This window comes from Emydura macquarii, unplaced genomic scaffold (genome assembly GCF_026122565.2).
Source record: "Emydura macquarii macquarii isolate MOO-44397 ecotype Brisbane River unplaced genomic scaffold, CSIRO-AGI_Emac_v2 contig_2897, whole genome shotgun sequence".
Lineage (NCBI taxonomy): Eukaryota > Metazoa > Chordata > Testudines > Chelidae > Emydura > Emydura macquarii.
In genome coordinates, this window is record NW_027133034.1 from 53,109,310 (window position 1) to 53,131,865 (window position 22,556).

The following is a 22,556-nucleotide window of genomic DNA, read 5'->3' on the forward strand; positions in this document are numbered from 1 at the left end:
GTTGAGATCTTTCCCTGTGGCCTCTTATTACCTTACCTAGTGGGGACACATACACAGAAAACTTTCCACCCTGCAGTACAGGAACAGCGACAGTTCTAAGACATAGCATTGCGAGTTGCAACAGTTTGCTTGTGGATACACTACTCACTCATCCTCCACACACTTTCGGAATTTTAAAGCATTACCGTGATACAACTTAAACACACTTTTGAAAACATTATCAAAATTATGATCTTGCTGCTTTATATATATTAATAAATCTCAATATACTGCAAAAAGGAGTATTTCTGTATATGCACAGCTACTGGAGATCGTTGTATATTAGCTGGAGTGCTTCCCACGATCTCCTTTATTAGACAGATCTCTGAAAGACGGTGACTCAATTTTCCGTCAATCCAGGATCATACTGAAACCCGCATGCCTAACAGAGAGATATCTCTTTAAGAGATCTATTGGAGGTGGGTAGGAATGAGTTTTATCTGGGTCATTGTTCCTGAGCAGATGCACAATTAGCACTCCGCGCCCAGAAATTTCTGGAATTGGGTGTGGTAGTTTTGGGTATGCTCAATAGGCTCCCTGCTGCTGGACTGAGACTCCATGAGGGCAAGTAGCCAGGGCAGCTGCTTTACAAAAGGCCATGTGCCCTGTGTGGGTTGGAAGAAGCTGAGCCACAAGCTGTTTTAATGGTCTCAACTAGTATGATTCACCAACTTTTCTCTTATTTGACTGTGATGATGGGGAAAAGTCATTGATATTTTGCTATTCTCAGTTTTGTATTTTTCTTGTAATAGGGCTTTTTATCTGTTTATTTAAACTGAGTGGTTGGTTAGTTAGTTAGCTAACTAGCTAACTGAGTGAATTGCAGCACAGGAGAAGGAAGAATCTGTATAAAGCCCATCTGAAAATTTCTACAAGCAAGTGGAGAGAAGATATTGTTTCAGTGCTTTTGACTCAGCAGACTGTATAGATTTTGGGGATCAAAGACTAACAGACTCTGGTGAACTCAACCTTAGCTTTTGGGAACTGGTACTTCGCACTGTGTTTCTGTCGGAACTGACCTGTTTCGATTTAATTTGTTTTCTTTATTTATGTTTATGTATGACCGTGAAAAAAATGTATGCGGTTTATTAAGTAGTCATGTTATGTTGTAAAAAATAAGTTATTTATTAAGAGTCGTTATCATTATAAGATTCTATAAAGTTGGTACTTAAGAATTAAATTCATTCCTAGTTCCTTTTGGACTTGATTGTGGGGAGGCTGACCCTATGTAATCCTTGCTGAAAAGTCCTCAGAGACTGAATTCTGAGTCTCCATGTACTTTTCTATGGGAGTTGAGTTTATCTTAGGCACTGGAGATGGGCAGTGAAGTAAACTTTAGCCCACCCAAAGGTACTATCATGGGTGTTTCATTCACTAAGAGTGATGATGAATTCAGGTTAAATTGAGCAAGTAGAACTTTATTAAACTCTGTACTTTAGCTCTGTCCATGTGGCAGCTGAGTTGCTCACTCCTCACATTCCTGTTCCTCTGGTGTCCCATCAATAGCAGTCCCTCCAGGACCCTGGGCTCTCTGGCTTCAGTTCCATTGATCATGATACAATGGGAATTTCAAAATGCTTCCAGATTCTTAGGTTGTGGCGTTCTCCATCACCCTGTAGATTAATACCAACAAAGCAGTGTTCTCTCTTCAGAAGAGGTTATTACCTCTAAAACAGACATAGGAGAATTCAAGTCTGCCACACAGGACATATGGGTTAGATTCCTGGCTATGCCAACTAGTTTCTGTATGACCTCGAATAAGTAATTTAATCTCTCTGGTCTATTAAAAGGGGATATTAATGACAGGGATCAATGAAAGCAAGCAACTTGAGAAACATTAGTGCTGAAAAAGCTTAGGATAATAGTAGATAATAAATGAGTTTGAGTTTGCAGTGCTATATAGCTGCATTTCAGGGCAGTGCCATTTTGAACTGCCCACGCAAGGAGATCACAGCACTGACTAGCAAGATAATAATCCTGTTTTTTACAGTTTGGTTCAAGGAGGTAATAGTCCACATCCATATATGGCCTTCACGCTACTGCACCTGGAATATTGCATTCAATCCCATGCACCACAGTACCAGAAAAATATGACAAATTGAGAGTATTCAAAGAAAAAACAGAAGTGTTTTTCAAATCACTGAAAGACTAAAAAAGATTTCCATATATATAACTTGGCAAAGTGAAAACCAAAGAGGCAAAATAACCTACCAACATTTGAAGGGTGTAAACACCCAAGTGGAGGGGGGAGGGAAGGGGTTAGAGAGAGAGAGAGAGAGGAATTATTTAGTGTAAAACACAGAAGTGTAACTGGGAATAACAGCATGGAAACAAAGAATGGATTGATAAATTGGAATAATTTCCATAGGGAAATGTGAGATGCTTGTAATTTTTAAGGACACTTGAGCAACATTCTAGAACAGCAGTTCTCAAACTGTGGGTCGCAACCCCATTTTTTCATGGGACCACCAGAGCTGGTATTAGACTTGTTGGGGCCCGAGGCTGAAGCCAAAGCATGAGGGCTTCAGCCTTGGGTGACAGGGCTCAAGTTTCAACTTTGGCTTCCCCACCTAGGGCAGCAGGGATTGGACTCGGGCTTCTTTCCCCCTTCCCGGGGCTTGATGTATTAATTTTTGTCGTCAGAAGTTTGAGAACTGATGTTCTAGAAGATAAACTGTATGGAACAATCCTGCACTGGTATGGGATGTTCTGAATGATCTAATGGAGTATTTTTGCTTCCTCACCTCTATGATCCCTTACAGAAACACTGTGAGCTAAACCCATTAACTTTCAGGAAGCGCACAGAGCTCTGCTGAGGAAAGGTGCTATATGGCATGAACTAGAGCTGGGTCCAAGCTACAAATTCAGACAAGCTTTTCTGAGGTTTGGATCCAGGCAAATACAGGGCGGTACTTTTCTTATTAACCATCATAAACCTTCATTTTTTGCTATCCTCATTTGCCTTCAACATTGGGTTATCAATGTGACACTGAAGTAAGCTCTGTGCCAAGTCAACCCACGAATCAAAAAGGATATTTCTATTAAAGAACAACCTCACAACTAGCACATCTGACTATAACAGATCAGAAAAGTATGCAAAAATATTTAATGTATTTTTAAAAGATTTTTTTCAACTACTGTATTATTTGCTCAGCAAAGAATTTTCAGTACAGAATATTCGCAAGCATAGCAGAATGTTCAGTCAACGCCTCAATTTAAATTAAGAAAAGTGTGTCCAATTTGTACTTCAGGTCTTAAAACATTAAGAAAACTGTAATCCTTAACAGCCATTTCTGAAGGAGCAAAGAAATCAAAAACTGGGACTATATCTCACACTAATTACACTGTCCAGCAAAAACAACAGCTGGCAAGGGAAAAATACATCAGAGATAACTTGCTGCATCTCATTCTTGCAGCACTACCATAGATGTTTTATAGAAACGGCCATTCTGGGTCAGACCAATGTTCCATCTAGCCCAGTATCCAGTCCTTCGACAGTGGCCCATGCAAATACTTCCAAAGGAATGAACAGAACAGGGCAATTATTGAGCGATCCATCCTCTATCCTCGAGTCCCAGCTTCTGGCAGTCAGAGGTTTAGGGACATGGGGTTACATCCCTGACCATCTTGGCCACTAACCGTTGCTGGACCTATCCTCCATGAATATAGTTAAAGATTTGGATTTTTAAAAATTGGCATTCAATTAGCTGTTCTCCAGTCATGTGGTACAGAGGCTGATTTAAACAATAGGTTACAGTTTGAAGTACTTCTGCAATTTCATATGAGTTTCTTCAGAACTCTTGGGTGAATGTCATCTAGTCCTGGTAATTTATTATCTTTTCCACATATCAATTTGTTCCAAACCTCCTCTATTGCTACCTCAATCTAGGACAGTTTCTCAGATTTGCCACCTCAAAAGAATGGCTCATGTGTGGGAATCTCTCTCACATGCTCTGCAGTGAAGACCAATGCAAAGAGTTTTGTAGCTTCTCTGCAATGGCCTCATCTTCCTAGAGGTGCTCCTTCAGCACCACGATCATTCAGTGCCCGCCCCCAACATTTAGCAGGCTTCCAGTTTCTGAAGTACTTTAAAAAATGGCTGTTAGTTGCCCTTCAAATTCTTTTTTGGCCTGCCCAGTTATCTTTTTATATTTGACTTACTAGAGTTTATGCTCCTTTATATTTGTAGGATTTGACTTCTAATTTTTAAAAGATGCCCTTTTGCCTCTATCGGACTATTTTATTCTGCTGTTTAACCATGGTGGCGTTGTTTTGGTCATCTTACATTAAAAATGTTCAACTGTGCTTAATTTGTAACTAATGGGTTGGCTCCAATTGCTTGACAGTCTAAGCCATTAGTCTGCAGGATGCTCTCCTATTAACACTGCCAGTTATGTAAATGCCCTGCAGTAGTTACTCCTCTCTCCCACTGTATCCCCTTGAAGAGAGACCTGTTATATGTATAAAAGACACTTCAGTGTTGTGAGGGGAGAAGGGGATGCATAAATATTAAATCAGATTCTCATCAATTACTACATTTCTTTTGTGATCCTTTAGTAGGAAAACAAGAAAAATAGGGACTTCGTAGTTAAAGTTTCTAGAGTGGCACACATTGTAGAAATGCATCAACTTTGAAGTGCCAGGATTCCTTTCCCCCGGGCATCTTGTTAGAGCCTAAAGACAACATGCTGGCTTATGCATCTATAAGCCTCACAACCAGCTTTATGGGGTTCAGCTCCAAAGGAGCTTGGCACTGATCTTCATTGTCTAGGCTCACTACCAGATAGAAATGATATCAAAACAACAAAAGGGTCTTTGAGGTAAAAAAAAAAAAAAAAAAAAAAAAATGCAAGCTGAAACCACATGCTACAAGTTTCTAACTATTTGGCCTTGGGTCAATTCTAAAATTCTGATTTTAACATTACTGTTGTAGCATAGCACCCATCAATTGTTTAGCACTACAGAAACACTGAAGAGCTTACACTCCAAGTGAACAAAATAGATAGGGGTGCAACGTACCAATAAAATGGACAGATGACTAGTCATGTTCTCAGAAAACATTTTTAATTTTGCAGACAGAGATCTTCATCAAGTATTTCACAGCCTAACCATAGATGCCACAGCAGAGAGTCTTCACTGTTGGGTTGTGAATGAGAAGATGGAGGTGGCCTTACAGGATAACTCAAGATATTCTACATTGAAGGGATGGTACACAAAAAAGCCCAGACACCACAGGGTTAGAAAAGCTGGCATCATCTGCCAGAGTGGAAGGGTAGCAACATAAAAACAGACAAAGATGCATATGTAGGAAGATGAAGAGTCACACAGGAACTTGAAAACAAGGAGAGGAAGGCTGAATTTGATGTTGTAGAGGGGAGTAGGAACTTAAAGAAGGGGTAACATCCAGATCAATGAGTAAGGAAGATGATCTACCAGTAAAATATTTTCAGTTAATGCAGACCCTTAAGCCAGAGATTGCCATTTTTGAAGATCACGACAGAGACTCATGGGAGGTGGCTTGTGTATATTCTGTCAAGTGTCAAACCTGAACAAATCCTCACTGCAACCAAACTATCCATGAGAGCCGTCAAAGCTGGGTAAATAGATTCAGATATGTATGAGGCATGTCAATGCTGTCCATGGAATAGAAAGCTATATGAAAGAATGAACAAAAGAAAGCCGAGAACACTTCAGAAAGCAAATGGATTTGAGGTGAAGACAGGAAAAGAAAAGGGAGACAGTAACATTCCATATTTGGTGATCAACTAGATCAACTCAGTGTAGGAGCTTCCCCTTTCCAGCCCCCTCCCCAGCCATCTCAGTCCCAACCCATCCCAAGTAAACTGTAGATTTTGACCACCTTGCCTTTAGAACAACTCCAAATTGTAGCCAATAGACAACTACAGTTATTCAAGGCGAAAGTGATAAAATGTGAAGATGATAGACTCTTGCATGTCAAGTCTGCTATTTATCAACGTCAAATAGTGTGAGATATAGCCTAATAACCTAACCCATTTGATCATACTAAACTCACACCCAGTTAATTATTACAATCTTATATTTTTTGGAAAAAAAGTATTGCTTGTTCTTGCGTGGGCAGGGGTGACCAAGGAGATCAACTTAGCAATAAGAATGAATGACAGATTTCAACTTGGGCACGATATTAACACATCTTACATTTTCCTCTATACTGTTCCTTCATTTCACTTCTATGTTTATTAAACTTGGAAAAACAGAAACCACTTAAAATTAAAACAATGTTCAGAAAAAGCATTAAATTCCACAAGCCATTTTCCACGTAAGGACTAAATTTTCCAAAGAAGTGTGCCTGAGCTGCACTCTCACAAAAACACAAAATCCACCGTGATCCTGCTGAGTGTGTAAATATCAATGGGTAGCCTCAATGGCTCTCTCAAACACACTGCTAGATTTTCAACACAATTACATTTATATTCCCAAACTCAGCCGAAGGATTTCCAGGTTTTTGGAATTACACATTACTAAAAAGCAGCAGACCAGGTTAAGCTGCTGAAGAGAACATTGTAAGCACACACTTATGTTTGCAAGTGCACAAGCAATGATCTTCTGTTACACAACGATTATGCTTCAATTACACTTCAAGGACTATTTTCTGGGGGTGAGGGGAAGGGGTATTTGTTTGCAGACCCCGTTCTGATCACTATCCATCTGAGAAACTTACTTTTGGCAAGCTCATAGCTGCTGAAATTAGATTATTTATTTACTCCCTCTTCACTGGCTTAATTAAAAAAATTAATTTTAAGGAACTAATACCAAAAGTAAACTCAAATAAAAACAAATGGAATCGACTCCTTGTACATTGCTTTCCAATGAGCAGTTTTGACTTTTCTCCTTTCTTACTGAAGACTCTCCCCTGCCTTCTCTCACAACCATGTTGGGTTTTATTGTGCTAGACTGTACATTTCTTGGGGCTAGGCCCTTGTCTTCCTATTTAATGTAGTATTTTGCCATGGTACAAAAATAATAAACAGCAGCATGATAACATATACACCTCTTAAATTCCAGTTTAAGTCAATTCTAAAAACAAAAAACCACACACCAACACCTGAAATACTGCAAAAGTTTTAAATGCTCCATTTATCTCTAAGCAGCTTACTACAATACATGTTCCATGTACCAATCCAGTGTATACATTCTACAAATCCATCTGGATACGAGATATCTGAAAATAAGTTCCAGCATAATAACGCCAACCTCAAGGTCATTATAGGCAGCACTGGTAGTTAAGGTTGCCTCAATTTCCATGAGCAGAGACTCTGATCTCCATTGCTTATACCTTTGCTACTTTGCCAAACTTTAACTGTTTGGACTGCAGTTTTCCATTCTAAGCATCTGCTGTAGGCTGAATTTTTTAGAAAGCTGCAGCTAGAATGGTTCAACTGTTTCTGAGAACAAAGAGAAAAATACATTTTGCCCATGTTAAAAGAAGCTATTTTGCTTCGTTAAGAAGCTCTAGCACCTACCTGCTTTGGAGCAGGGACTTAAATTTTGGGGGTTTTGTGTTAGGGATGGGTGTCTTTTGCCATACCTGTGAAAAATTTGCCCAAATTTGGCTAAGTAATGAGCCTCCAAAAATCTCATTTCTCAAATATTCAATAGAGACATGTTAGTTTGGTAGCTAAAAATTCTGAAGATTGTCAGATCAAGCATGCTCCCTCCCAAGACTGCAGGAGCTGATCAGGACTCAATCTCTGTATTTTCAATGCCCACTCACCCCCTACCCCTATGTGTGTCCAGGCACAAAGATGAGAAATGCGATGTAAAACCATTAGAGCAGGAGCCAGGGACGTGTGGTTTGAGAGGAGCAGAGCGGAAGGGAGGCAGGACCTGGGTGCGGATAACCATTAGAATTGGTCAGAAATGTTTCTTCTGAATGATTTTCTGACTAAACACAATCTTTTCACAAAAGCAAAACTTTCCCTGGGAAAAACCTTAAGTTTTGCAAGAAAATGTGGATCCTCCATCAGGAAAGTCTAAATGACTGTTCCGCAGCTAAATGTTAGGAAGGGTCTTGTTAATTTCACTTTCTGCCTGTCCTCAGGCAGAAACAAAATTGACAGAAGTTTTTCAGGAGGGCTACCAAGGCTAAGCACTCCCATTCTCAGCCTCCCACTCAGTTCCTGGGCCAGACAAGCTGAGCACCCCAGCTCTCTCTGTCCCTTTGGTTGCCAGAGCTAGAAGGAGGCAGGGAGGCTGAGTACTCAGGCTGTCTGCCTCTCCAGAAAGGAGGCTGGAAGGCTCTTGTCAGTTTCACTTTCTCAGAAAAATTAAAGAAATACCAAAAACTCAAACAAATTAAACCAACTCTTTTGTACATTGATTTCCCTCAAAGTAAAATTGACAACAACCTTCTGGTAGGGCAGGGATGGCCAACCCGCAGCCCGCAAGCGGCTCTTTGCTTATACAAATGTGGCTCGGGACCTGCAAGCGGCTCTTGGCATGCGGCTCTTTGGTCTTAGCTGCTCTTTTAGACTGTCAGTGAAATTGACCAGCTGCCCCTGAAATTGAGGCAGCAGGGTGAATTTTTGGGGGAGGGTAAGAGCAGTGAAATTGACCAGCTGCTGCTTCAATTTCAGTGGAGGTTAAGAGGTGTGTGGCTCTTTGCGATATCTACATCTATTTTTTGACTCTTCGTCTCTGACTGGTTGGCCACCTCTGTGGTAGGGCAATAGGGAAGCCTAAAAATTCCATTTTAGTTCTCCAAAAACAGTATTTTTCTTGAAATCCTTTCTAGTGAAAAATTTAACTGTTTTGACATTTCATGCTAGTTCAGGATGAAATGTTTTTCAAAAAACATATTTTTGCAGGAAGGGATTACCATTTTCCAGCCTGCCCTAATCACCATCCATCCTGGGTAGTGAATGAGGCAAGAGTTCTGTGGAAAAAATAGTGTGAAATCACATAATTAAAATCTGTATCAAAATTACATATGCACAAGGTGGCTAAATGAAGGTTGCATGGGCACTCTTGATTCTGGCATTTCCTAACTTTGCAACCTCAACATTCTTTTAAGGTTGTTTTTAAATGTATTTAATTTTAATATATAGATGGATAACACTACTATAATAAAAAAGACTATGGTTTCAATGTAATGGGAAATGGATTTAATATGTTAACATCAATGGAAGTGGGAACAACCAATAACTCAAAGAAATAACACAATGCTTTTAAAGCATAAGTAATATACCAGAAAGTAAAAATAAAATTTAAAAATCCTTAGGCCAAAAACGACAGATAAAGTAGCAACGGCATAGACAAGTGGACGGGAAGAGTAAAGCAACTTAAGGGAAGCATCTCACAATGGAGTGGAAAGACAATTACAATGAATGTTACCATTTCCATGTGATTTAACAGGAATTAAGTTAATTACTTTTTGCCACTGCACTAAGTCTATATTAGCCAACCTGTTTGTCAAACCATACTAGTATGTACAAGTATGAGAGTCCCACAAGTTAATCCCCCATGATAATCAAGCAATGATATTGCTACTACTAAGTGGTGAGATAGACAATAGTAGGCACTAACTATTTATTAATTACAATTTTAAAATTAATTGTTTTCTGGCACAAGCCAAGTCATTTGGGAATTGGCGCTAACTACTGCGCACAGAACTGGAAAACTTGGAGCCATACACAAAACCAGAACATGACAGAGCTTGATTCAAACATCTCAAGATTCCTCTGCTGAGAAGCATTGCTCACCAAAGGATCTGACATGAAGGAACATTAAGTTTACGTCTCTGCTTCCAAACAGAATACCAAACAGTCAGTTCTGTGACATATTGTAGGCATTATCAAGAAATGTTAGTGCAATTATCAAAAGGCATTAGTGAGAAGTATGATATGGGCTAGAGAGTCTGGCCTAATGCCAATTTCACTAGCTAAGAATACAGCAGCTCCCTTTACTTGCTGTGAGGTGACCACAGCACAGAAACAAGTGAACCCAGGAGAGTAATGTTAACCCTTTCAGGAAGGCTGTCTTTTATAGCTGCCATAATAGCAAAGGAGATGTCAGACAAAAGAAAGAATTTTTTAGAGAGCTTCACAAACATGTAGCAATGGAAGAATGGCTTGAAAATACAGGTGAATTAACTGATCAAGAGATTATGCACTCTATCAGGCCCACAGAAGTGACAGCTAATGAGGAAAGGAAACGTTTTTTGCATCAGTATCTCATCTCTCAGAAGCATTGTCTATCTCAGGCACTTCTAAGGCAGCTGTCGTGGTTTCTAAGCATTATAAAAGCACCACACAAGGTTCCTATTTTTTCGTATCAGGATAGAATAAAGATGTTCTGGCTTCCAACATGGTTCCCACAGAAACTCTCGACATCGTTATATTGACAAATACTGAACACCTGAAACTACATTTTTAACTATGGTCAGACAATCTTTCTCACATAAACCCCTTTTTCAATGTTCAAGTATATATTAAAAATAAACATATAAGCAAATACATCAGTTCTTTGTGGCTTAATATTGAGTGTCTATTTTCAGAAGGAAACCCATACAGAAACATGTTAGAAATTAAAATGTGCAAGCAAAGACTCCAGATCCTCTTCCTGTTCCAGCAGAGGGTTTCCCCTTTTTTCTTCCCAGACCAAGTTCTTTTCTTCCCACTAACAGGCAAAAGCACATATTTCAGGCCCAATTCATCTTCACTCCCCTGTTACAATGGTATGACTCCATTCAGTAAAATTATACCTTTGTAAAGAGATGAATCAGGCCTCTCGTGTTCTAATAGAGGGAGAGCATATTGTACACAGCTCCTGAGTTAGTAGGGAATGCTGAGAACCTCTTTGGTCCCTCATCTATAAAACTGATTTCTCTAATTGCCTTCTTAGCCTGTGACGCAGGCTAAGGCCTAACGAACTTCTGCAAGCTTCTATCATCAGTTTTCTCCAACAGGCTCCCATCGTAACACACTCCCAATTCCAAATTTAGTCAACAGGAAAGGCAGACAGTTATAGTGTCACTGCCATTTCCTTTCTTATTTCATTTCCTCCCATACATAGTATGTTCTCCCCATCCCCCAATGAATAGAGTAATGGGCCAACTTTTATGTCAATTACAATATTTTGAGAAGAATTATTTCTCTTTAGATAACAGGATTCAGGGCTTCCTTTCCCACCAAGAAAACTGAGTCATAGCAGCCTCAAACTAGTGATTTTTCTGGGAAGTGACTCCTTCTCTATCTGATGTCGTACTAGTAGAAGCACCGAGTAAGGATTTGGGGAATCCTATATTTCTGTGTTATGAGTGTGCTGGACCTGTTATGTCCAAGATTTTGGCACATGATAGTTTCAGCACTTTGTGTATAGTTAGTTTCACTGTGCATGGCCAGTTGCACTGTCTGTCTCATATGTTAGCATGACATCAATACATGTATTACTCCAGGGGAGCTCCACCCCAGACTATGCAAGAAGGTGTTTACCACTAACAGCAACAAAGCCAGAACCAAAACTAGACACACAAGGTGGGGGAGACCATATATTTTATTGGACCAACTTCTGTTGGTGAGAGATACGTTTTTGAGCCACACAGAATTGATACTGAGTTGGTTGTAGAGGAGTGGGGGGTTAGTAAGATTTTTCTAAACAGTAAGTATGTCCCTTAATGAAAAAGCATCCCTTACTGCAGAAAAGAGCTGGAGTCATCAGAATGCCTATCCGGCATTGGCAACAATTATTCTTTTATGTCCCCGTGCCCTCTCCTTCCCCAATGAAGGAAAAGAGCATCATTTCACCCATGATTTATCACCACAAAAATACTTTACACTATCCTTAAAAAAATACATAAAAGTAAACACAAACCACATTAGTCTAGCACTGGGGTTGAGAGGCCAATCAACAGCAAGGAAATTCTGAGCTACGGATCCTAATCTCAGCAATGTGATGTCTAAGCATTTCAGCACATGCCACTGAATATGATATCCCAGCTGCCTCTCTGCTTTCTGAAACAGAATTCCAGAACAAGACAAAAGACAAATTATGAACAGGGAGGGAAATCCGAATCACTGTGACAAAACACAGGACTGTGAAAAAAACACTCTAAATAAAGAAGTTGTTTCTGTTGGTTACTTTTAATGAACATCATCATTTTCAAGTGGTATCTTTTCACATACCCACTCCAGTATACTTGACATTTCAGAAACAGAATGAAATGTCAGTGTTAATGAGGGACATCACCAGAAGGCAGCTAGAAAAAGATGATTTTTTTTGGTTGATGCCTCAAAATCACTTTATAGAGAACCTGTTCAGACAAGTTACACAAGCCATTTAGAGCTTTGTATTCAGCTATTTTCTGCCTTTTTATTGTTGTATCCAATACCAGCAGTAACAGGAAATAATCATTTAACCACATTTTAATGTAACAGATTCAGTTAGACAGGGTGGGATGGAGGAAGTGACCAGTTTCTGTTTGAAAAACTGAGCCTCTAAACAAAATCAAAATGCCAAAGATTTGCTTACGTCTAGCAATTTGTTTTGGTTTTATATATTTTGAATTTCAATCCAAGGAGCCTCATGCCTTTTTTCCCCCAGAGTATGGTGGTGGTTGGGCAGCAGGCACCGCCATAGCAAGACCCCATCTCAAAAGAAATGACAGACGTGTTCTGACACAAGGGTTGAAGTGAACAGCATACAAATAGTATGAAAATATGCAGTTATATATAATATTTACCCTTTACAAATCAGGTTTCAAAGTTAAACATGTAAGTTCTGTTATCACATGATCAATTCATAAAAAAAATAAGACTTGTGATAAGTTCACTTAATCTTCAAAGAGTAACCTTCAACTAACCGAATGTTCACCTTCAACTCAGATTCGTATATTTAGAATACTTCTCTATGGCTGTATTTCTATGGCTTCTCCTTCTAATATTGTAACCCCACAAACTTTTGGTTACTTGAAGACGGACAAACTGAAGTTAATCCACTTTTCATTCAAGACCAAAAACTACATGGAAAGATCACTAACTTACCAGTTATAATAGATGCACTACTATGTAAATTGTTACTAGTCTTTAAATGAAAGCATCCACAATGTATGGTTAAGAAGGAAAATGGACAGAAAACGTACCACGGTGTTCAGTCCAGCATAACAATATTATAGTGATATTATATGGATATTAATATTATATTGCATTGATATTATGATGTGGGGTCCTTTAAAATTTACTTTTAAACTAAATACACACATTACTTATTTTGCATCACTAGTGCTACTAGAGGCATCATTCACCTCTATTGTGCTGTATTATATAGATAAAGTCCCTGCCCTGGAGAGTTTACAATTGTGCCTGTACCTGAACGCAAGAAGCCTGGGAAACAAGCAGAAAGAATTCGAAGTCCTGGCATAGTCAAGGAACTATGATGTGATTGGAATAACAGAGACTTGGTGGGGTAACTCACACAACTGGAGCACTGTCATGGATGGGTATAAACTGTTCAGGAAGGACAGGCATGGGGCGAAAGGATGGAGGAGTTGCACTGTATGTAAAAGAGCAGTATGATTGCTCAGAGCTCCAGCATGAAACTGGAGAAAAGCCTGTTGAGTCTCTGGGTTAAGTTCGGAGGTGAGAACAACCTAGGGTGATGTCCTGGTGGACATCTGCTAGAGACCACCTGACCAAAAGGTTGAGGTAGACAAGGCTTTCTTCAGACAACTAACGGAACTTTCCAGATCACAGGCTCTGGTCCTTATGGGGGATGTCAATCACGCTGACATCTGCTGGGAGAGCAATACAGCAGTGCACAGACAATCCAGGAAGTTTTTGGAGAGTGTTGGGGACAACTTCCTGATGCAAGTGCTGAAGAAACCAGCTAGGGGCTGTGCTCCTTTTGATCTGCTGTTCACAAACAGGGAAGAACTGGTAAGGGAAGTAGCAGTGGATAGCAACCTGGACAGCAGTGATCATGAGATGGTCGAGTTCAGGATTCTGACAAAAGGAAGAAAGGACAGCAGCAAAATATGGACACTGGACTTCAGAAAAAGCAGACTGACTCCCTCAGGGAGCTCACGGGAAGGATCCCCTGGGAGGCTAATACAAAGGGGAAAGGAGTCCAAGAAAGCTGGTGGTATTTTAAAGAAACCTTATTTGAGGTCGTAAGGACAAACCATCCCGATGTACAGAAAGAATAGCAAATATGGCAGGCGACCAGCTTGGATTAACAGAGAAATCTTCAGTGAACTTAAACACAAAAAGAAAGCTTAAAAGAAATGGAAGCTTGGACAGATGACTAAGGAGGAGTATAAAAATATTGCTCGAGTATGCAGAGGTGAAATTAGGAAGGACAAGGCACAACTGGAATTGCAGCTAGCAAGGGACGTGAAGGGTAACAAGAAGGGTTTCTACAGTTATGTTAGCAACAAGAAGGTGGTCAGGGAATGCATGGGCCCCTTACTGAATGGGGGAGGCAACCTAATGATGATGATGTGGAAAAAACTGAAGTACTTGATGCTTTTTTTTGCTCTGTCTTCACAGAGGAGGTCAGCTCCCAGACTACTGCACTGGGCAGCACAGTACGGGGAGGAGCTGAGCAGCCCTCAGTGGTGAAAGAACAGGTTCAAGACTATTTAGAAAAGCTGGACATGCACAAGTTCACGGGGCCGGATGCAATGCATCTGAGGGTGCTGAGGAAGTTGTGTGATGGGATTGCAGAGCCATTGGTCATTGTCTCTGAAAACTTGTGGTGATCAGAAAAAGGCAAATGTAGTGCCCATCTTCTTTAAAGGGAAGGAGGAGGATCCAGGGAGCTACAGACCAGTCAGTCTCACCTCAGTCCCTGGATAAAAATCATGGAACAGGTCCTCAAAGAATTAATTTTGACGCACTTGGATGGGAGAAAGGTGATCAGGAACAGTCAGTTTGGATTCACCAAGGGCAAGTCATGCCTGACCAACCTGATTGCCTTCTATGATGAGATGACTGGCTCTGTGGATGTGGGGAAAGCAGTGGCCATGATATACCTTGATTTCAGCAAAGCTTTTGATACGGTCTCCCACAGTATTCTTGCCAGCAGGTTAAAGTAGTATGGGTTGCATGAATGGACTATAAAGGTGGATAGAAACCTAGCTAGATCGTCTGGCTCAATGGGTAGTGATCAACAGCTCCATGTCTAGTTGGCAGCCGGTATCAAAAGGATTGCCCCAGGGGTCGTCGGTCCTGGGGCTGGTTTTGTTCAACATCTTCATTAATGATCTGGAGGATAAGGTAGATTGCACCCTCAGCAAGTTTGTGGATGACACTAAGCTGGAGGGAGTGGACCTGGGGTTACAGTGGACAAGAAGCTGGATATGAGTCAACGGTGTGCCCTTATTGCCAAGAAGGCTAACGGCATATTGGGCTGCATTAGTAGGAGCCCTGCCAGCAAATCGAGGGAAGTGATTATTCCCCTCTATTTGGCACTGGTGAGGCCACATCTGGAGTCCTATGTCTAGTTTTTGGCCCCTCCCCTACAGAAAAAGATGTGGACAAATTGGAGAAAGTCCAGCGGAGGGCAACAAAAATGATTAGGGGGCTGGAGCACAAGACTTATGAGGAGAGGCTGGGGGAACTGGGCTTATTTAGTCTACAGAAGAGATGAATGAGGGGGGATTTGATAGCAGCCTTCAACTACATGAAATGGGGTTCCAAAGAGGATTGAGTTAGACTATTCTCAGTGGTAGTAGAGGGCAGAACAAGGAGCAATGGTCTCGAGTTGCAGTGGGGGAGATCTAGGTTGGATATTAGGAAAAACTTTTTCACTAGGAGGGTGGTGAAGCAGTGGAATGGGTTATCTAGGGAGGTGGTGGAATCTCCATCCTTAGAGGTTTTTATGGCCTGACTTGATAAAGCCCTGGCTGGGATGATTTAGTTGGGGTTGGTCCTGCTTTGAGCAGGGGGTTGGACAAGATGACCTCCTGAGGTCCCTTCCAACCCTAAACTTCTATGATTCTATGACTTAATCCAGCCAGCATTTGCTAATGGGCATAGACTTCTGTGGAACTATGCTCCAAATTAAGTATTTGTAGGATCTGGTCCTTAGATTGTGAACTCTCCACTTTAGGACCAGATTCTATATTCTAATCACAGGTATGTGACGTGCATCACACATACCTCCTTAAAAACAATCCTGTATTCCATCTGTGCACTGCTAGTTTTGAAATTAGGAATACATTTAGTGCATGGCTCTCAACACCCTTTAAAAATGATCAGATAAGTATAATGGGGAAATGTAAATATACAATTAAATGTAATTGAATATCCATATTAAAAGATTCAATAAAGTTAGAACAGATTATAGAAACATATTATAAAATGTTTTTTTTTATATTGAAAATATGCTACAGAACTTTGCAACGGGCATGTGTGTTGCAGGTTTACCTACCCCTTAATCCGTACAGAATGCTGTTCAACAATTCATGTCAAAAGGCAGATATCCGGTTTACGTTACTCAGTGGATTATAGCAGGTTTAGTAGGAAGAAATCTGTTTTACTGCGAAAATCTACCCCTTGAAACTGTTAAATCCTCTTTTAAATGCTGTCATTTGCAGCCCCAACATACAGTAGTTGAGATTCCCCTTTCTCCATCCCCCACACACATTCAGTTAATATGAAGGAAGGATTTAGGATCTAAGAGACTAAGGAAAAGCATAAAAGCAGTTTTTATTCAAAAAAGTTAACTCGGTTCTCATGGCCAAATACAGTAATACAAAGTTAAAGAAAACTAAATGGATTTTAAACAATAAGAGGTCCCAGAGAGTTTCAACAGACATTTTATCACAGTGACATAGAAGGTTTAAGTTATTGTATAAAAATTGTATAACAAGGACTAAAGATTTTATTTTGGTTTTATTTGTCTGATAGAAATTATATCAGTCTTTAGAAGCACTTTATCTGGAAGCATATCTCAATAGGTTTCTGTGAAGTTCACAACTTTTGGAAGTTCAGTGCACTACAGAGCCTATATGTACAGTTTTACATTCTTTAACAAAGCACTAGTGATCCTACATACAGCACAGGCTTTCCCTCTCTCTCCTTCCCCCTCTCCCCCCCTCATTGAAATATTGCGGAAAGGAAAACAAAAGAAAGGAAGTACATTCATTGCTAAGAGTGACTTGAGCAAAGGGTCTGGTTTTATATATTAACAATAGGGTACAATCATATAGTTTAAGGTGGTGCTCTGTTTTGCTTCCGTTTTGAAGAAAGTCACCACATTCCATCCATAATTGTGAATTTTCTTACATATATTTAGTGTTATTAAGAAACTGATTTTCAGACCCTAATTTATATTAGCTACTTTGTCAAAAAGGACTAAAGTGGTCTAAATAATGCAACTAGCACAGGCAAGTACAGATTTTTAACTAAAGTAATAACCATTTAAGACAAATGACCAATTCTCAATTGTGCACAGCACTTGTGAAAAGAACAATTTGTTTGAATTTTTTTGCATGCTGTGAAACAATGGCTTGCTGAACATGATTTAGATGATAAACACATTTTGAATTATTTTTATCATTCTTACAATGCAGCTCAAATGGCCATGATTTTGTTGAAATTTCAAAAACACAGCCCCCCCCCAAAAATAATGGCCTTATTTTACTCAGTTTTAGCTTAAAATTCATCTTTATAGTGAAGTTTAATTGTTTACAATGTAACAAATTCAACCATGGGATCACAAAATCAATGACTTTTTAAAAAAATACAGTATCTCTTCTGATTTCCCAATGTACAGAAAGATAAACTTGAAACTGCAGCCCATATTAATTATTACTGAGAGAAACTCCAATCACCAGCTACACACGTCTGCTATGAATGCCCAGTGATGCTAAGCTTAGATTTCACTGAAATGCTAGTGTGTCAAACATCTCCATACACTTCACGGTAGTTGTAGTTCACTACACAGAACATTGCACTTTTAAATCATTAGTGTCAGCGTATTAAAAATCAAACTTCTTTGCTTAAAAAAAACATTATTTTAAATACATTTTTTTCAGATATTACCTCTCTCTCTCTGAGACAGACAAATCATCAGACAGATCCTAGAGACAGAAGAGCTGATGAGCACTTGTACCTGTAGCATGACACACTACACATTTCACTGCAAGTATGTAGTTTAAAAAATTGTCCATACATTTGGGTACAGTAAAGGAATGAAACAGGAACTTTGAAATCAACAGTGATTCATTGAGAAAACATATTTCATGAATGGACAGTTTCCTACCTGAAGCCCTCGTCTCCTCAGAATGCTGGACTCATCCATTGCACTATTTATCTTCCCTTATTCCTCCCACAACAGGATAGCCATGCTGTACTAGCTCAGACTTCAGCACCCTTATTCAGATCCTAGCAGCTGCTAAACACTTACATCACAATTTATCTGATTGGAGAGTGAAAGTCAGCTGACTCTGGTTTAGTTATTCACTCCAGCAACTTCAGAGACCATGAATGCTTGCAGTACTGTGTTACAAAGCAGCAAGTGGGCTCCAGACCCCTAACACATTCATTCAGGCAGGAATAGCTATTGGACGGAGGAAATCCTGTGAGCATTGTTATATTCAAAACAGTAACACTGGCATCCTGTGCTAACGGCAAACTGCTTTGGGCACTGGCTTCCAGGTCAAGCACTTTCAGAGGCAACTGTAAGGTCAGTGTCTGAGTAAATCAGCAGTGACACCTCAGTAAAGGCGGCAGCTGATTGTGATGGTGAAAAACTGGGGCACAGCTGGTCAGTCAAGCAGCACGACCAAGCCTGGCTCTCATCTTTTTGATGGCATCAAAGAAAACAAAATGTAGCATAACACACAAGCTGCCTTTTAACAACACAGAGGCAGTTTTCCAGTCACCACTGGCGTTTTACTTAACAGCTTGAAAGCCAATTTATTTACATAAATACCTAGTAAGCCTATTCTTAGACCACAAATATAGAAATATTTTAGGGTTTAATGTCATTCCCACTAATATTAACACCTGATCAAAATATAAGTAAAAATTAAATGCATTCATTAGGTGAAATGTTAACTCAGCTACGTTAGTATAAACAGTCAACACATAGGATTCCCTGTCTAGCTCAGTGATATGGCTGACCTCACAGCTAACGAACGACTGGCATTCTGCAGAAAGGGAATATCTGGAAAATTCAAAGCAATTTGGGCTGACTTTTTAAGAGGTCTATGATTAACGTAGACCCTGAAGATAGATATGTAGCTTCCCCTCCCTTCCCTTTATTCTAACCCTCTTTATTTACTTAGTGTATTATGATGAATCTGGCATTTTGGTATATGGTGTATTTGGAAAAATTAATAAAAAAATTATAAATAAAAATAGGATTCCCAACATATGTCGTTTCACAGTCTATTTCAGCTTGTTTACCTTGTTCATTCTCATTTAATTTCAATTCAAGGCAGCCAGCAGATGAATATTAAGTTTTCATTATCTGCATAGTTCATTAGTAACACTGCACTGTAATGCCACTTTTTAAGAAAGTATCCCCCTTTGCTTTCAAACTGCACATGTTTAAATTAAGAAGCTGAACGGGATCTAGTGGTTAAAGAAAAACAGAAACCTGCCACTAACTCACCTAATGACATTGGGCGAGTCACTTGGGCTCCTAGGGCCTCAAATCAACCTAGCAGGACAAGAGGAAAAATGACGAAATGACAGCTCTGTACTGAAAACCAGATGCTATATCTGAGGTGATCATTCCTGGATAAACAAATTCCAAGAGGAAAAAGTAAAGTATTTGATTTTTCTTATCAGTAAAGCCGCTACTATGCTAAGCATTGATTTTTTTTTGAAGCTGTCAGACTATTAGCCTTGATATCAATTGATACTAAATCATTAAAAATCTTAGAGGTTTAAGGACCCAGTCACTGAGTTAAATTGATTACATTTTGTGTTAAAAAATTATCTGTGCATACATCTCTAGATTTACAAGGGGAAAATCTTGTCAAGAAATACTGCACACATTACCAGGGGAGATATCCCCACAAGCCTGCCAGTAGGTTTTCCATTTAGGATTGCTCAGTTGATACAACATAAATTAGGAAACATTCAAGCATTTTAATTTCATACTCATAGAAAAACATAGTATTTCCAAAACCAGGCACCTCAATCTAACCTTGAAATGTCATATTGCCAAAAGTCCTACTATAAAGACAAAATTAAGTTCAGACATTCTGAACGCAGACCTGATTGCCAGCTAATATTTAGAAAGGGCACCCCCCCCCCCTTTTTCTCCTCAGAGATATTAAACTTGGCACTTCACAAAAGGGAATTTTAATTATTTATCCTCATCCCAGAGAAGTTAACTGCCTTAATTGGCTAGTGTTGGGGGAAGTTTTTTATTTCAGAAGTGTCATCCCATGAATGACATCACAGGTCACAGCAATGAAATCTAGCTGCAGGAATAAGCGCATCTATAAAGAAGTAGCAGGTAGTTCTGCAGATGCCTGGTTCCAGTATATTTGCACTGAAAGATATGATGTATCTACAAAAATTTTCTGGAGAGAATGGGCTTGAGTGGTGGTGAAAGATACATTTCTTAGCAAAGGATATAAAAATCAAGAAAAAAAATCAAGGTTAGTATTCAGCCATTAACAAAAAGTCTAAGACGAAGATTATGACAATCACACCATCAAATCTAGTATGAAAAAGTATTGATTTCCTGTCAGAATGAATCACTTTGAGAAGTGGACCACATACATTTTAAAGAAATAAAACCCGCTAGAGGCAAAAACATTTGGGACAAAAATAAGAGGTTGCTGAAAGAACAACACTGAACAATAATAGCATAGCTGAAGGAATAGGAAAAGAAAAGTTGCTCCATTTGCCCTAGGTCTACATAATTTGACGTGATCAAAGATGGGTAAGAAATTAATTTTTTTAAAAGTTATATAGTAACAGTGCTCATGCACAGAGTACAGAAGGTTCCAGCAGGATCTTTGATAATAAAGACCATTTTTCTGAGGTTTGCAATTATGCTGTAAGAGAGTCAACTTTGCCAACACTTCCTATACTATGTTACATCAGGTGTAATTTTTAAAAATACATTTTTAAAACCAAAAAAGTGTTCAAATGTCAGATATTTAAGTTAGATATCTACCAATCATCAATATGAGTCACTCACTCAAAAAAAAAAAAAAAAAAAAAAAAAGCCTTTTTATTATACTGACGTTTCAAGTCATGTATATATAATAAGCCAGATCCTCAGCCGTGTCAGAGACCCAGTTAAAGCCACCTTGGCATTCTCCCAGTTCCCAGGAATGTAAGCAGCCAATTCAGGCCCCAGCATCAGACTAAAAAAGCAGCATTATCAGCTATTGGAACTCTGCTTTAACCACAGACCCGACTAGATAGCCAATATTAATAAGCAATATTAATATAACAAGCACCAAAAGTAGGTAGACATCTCATTCTTTTCCCCAGGCTTAAAGAGAAATAGGACATACGTGCTAGGCACTACAATTTTAAAATAACCAAGTCCATTAAAGTAGAAACTTTGGCTTTCTGATTTATTCTCTATTTCCTTTACCCCCTCCTTCCAATTCATCCTGGTGCCCTTCTCTTCTCGTTTTCATTTTTATTTATCTCTTCTTTCAGCTTTTCTCTCCTTTTTTATATTTGCACCGAACTCTGTTTACTCCATGCGCCCTCGTGCTTCCTTCATTGCTTGCTTTCTCCATCTCCAAAAAGTAGATGTGGGCAGGAGTCAAAATAATGAAACTTTTTGAAGTTTCAAAGGGGATGACAGTTAGGATTTGTAGGATCCATAGTACAGTGCAAAACCCTGCTGTGGAGTCCACCGCATGTTTCAGCTGGTGGGGGTTGAATATATATATATACACACATATATATACACACATATACATACACACATACATACATACATACATACATACAGAGAGAGAGAGAGAGAGAGAGAGACCTTTAAAGAAGTTTAAGTATAAAAACCAGAAAATTTCTTAAAACCCAAACTGTTGCACTTGTTTTCCCCACCAAAATGTCATCAACTGGCCTAAAAGACAGGAATGTTAAAGAAAGAATTGTTGGTTGTATCATGACAGCAAATATACAAATTTATGACAAGAAGTTGTGTGTGATTTCTCAATGTACAGCTTGATGAGCTAATGTACTTCTGTTTTGCTCTGAAGCCTGTATGGCATTAAAAATTCTGCATACCCAAGATTCAGATAATTTCACAGGGTTAAATCTCTTCTTTCAGTAATAATAATAAATGCTAATAAGTAACCCCCTGCTTAATGGCATAGCTACCAAATGCCTACAACCTGACAAGAAACCTGAAATGTCATTCAATTCCTTTTCAAATACTACAGGGAGTGTCTATTTCTGGGAACAGACAACTTAAAAGAACTACGTATCTTCTATACAGAAAGGAATTTCCTGAATGAAATTACAGACAAAATGCTGCTTTTCTATTGCCCAAGATGTAACATTTTACATAAGAGTTATCTGAAAGGAAATGAAAGGTTTTTCATG

At 39.2% G+C, this 22,556-nt stretch overlaps 1 protein-coding gene across 3 annotated transcripts in view; it reads right to left on the bottom strand.

Annotated features, from left to right (window-relative positions):
* The window catches only part of MAST4 (microtubule associated serine/threonine kinase family member 4), a 414,690-nt gene that overhangs the window by 238,449 nt on the left and 153,685 nt on the right, over positions 1-22,556 (bottom strand). Inside the window, exon 1 of one of the 3 annotated variants that reach the window (XM_067569130.1) lies at positions 18,283-18,317. The exons of the other annotated variants lie outside the window; for them this stretch is intronic. The gene's annotated coding sequence lies outside the window, so the exon portion shown is untranslated. Of the gene's footprint in view, positions 1-18,282; positions 18,318-22,556 lie in introns of those variants that run through there. 3 annotated transcript variants of the gene reach the window in all.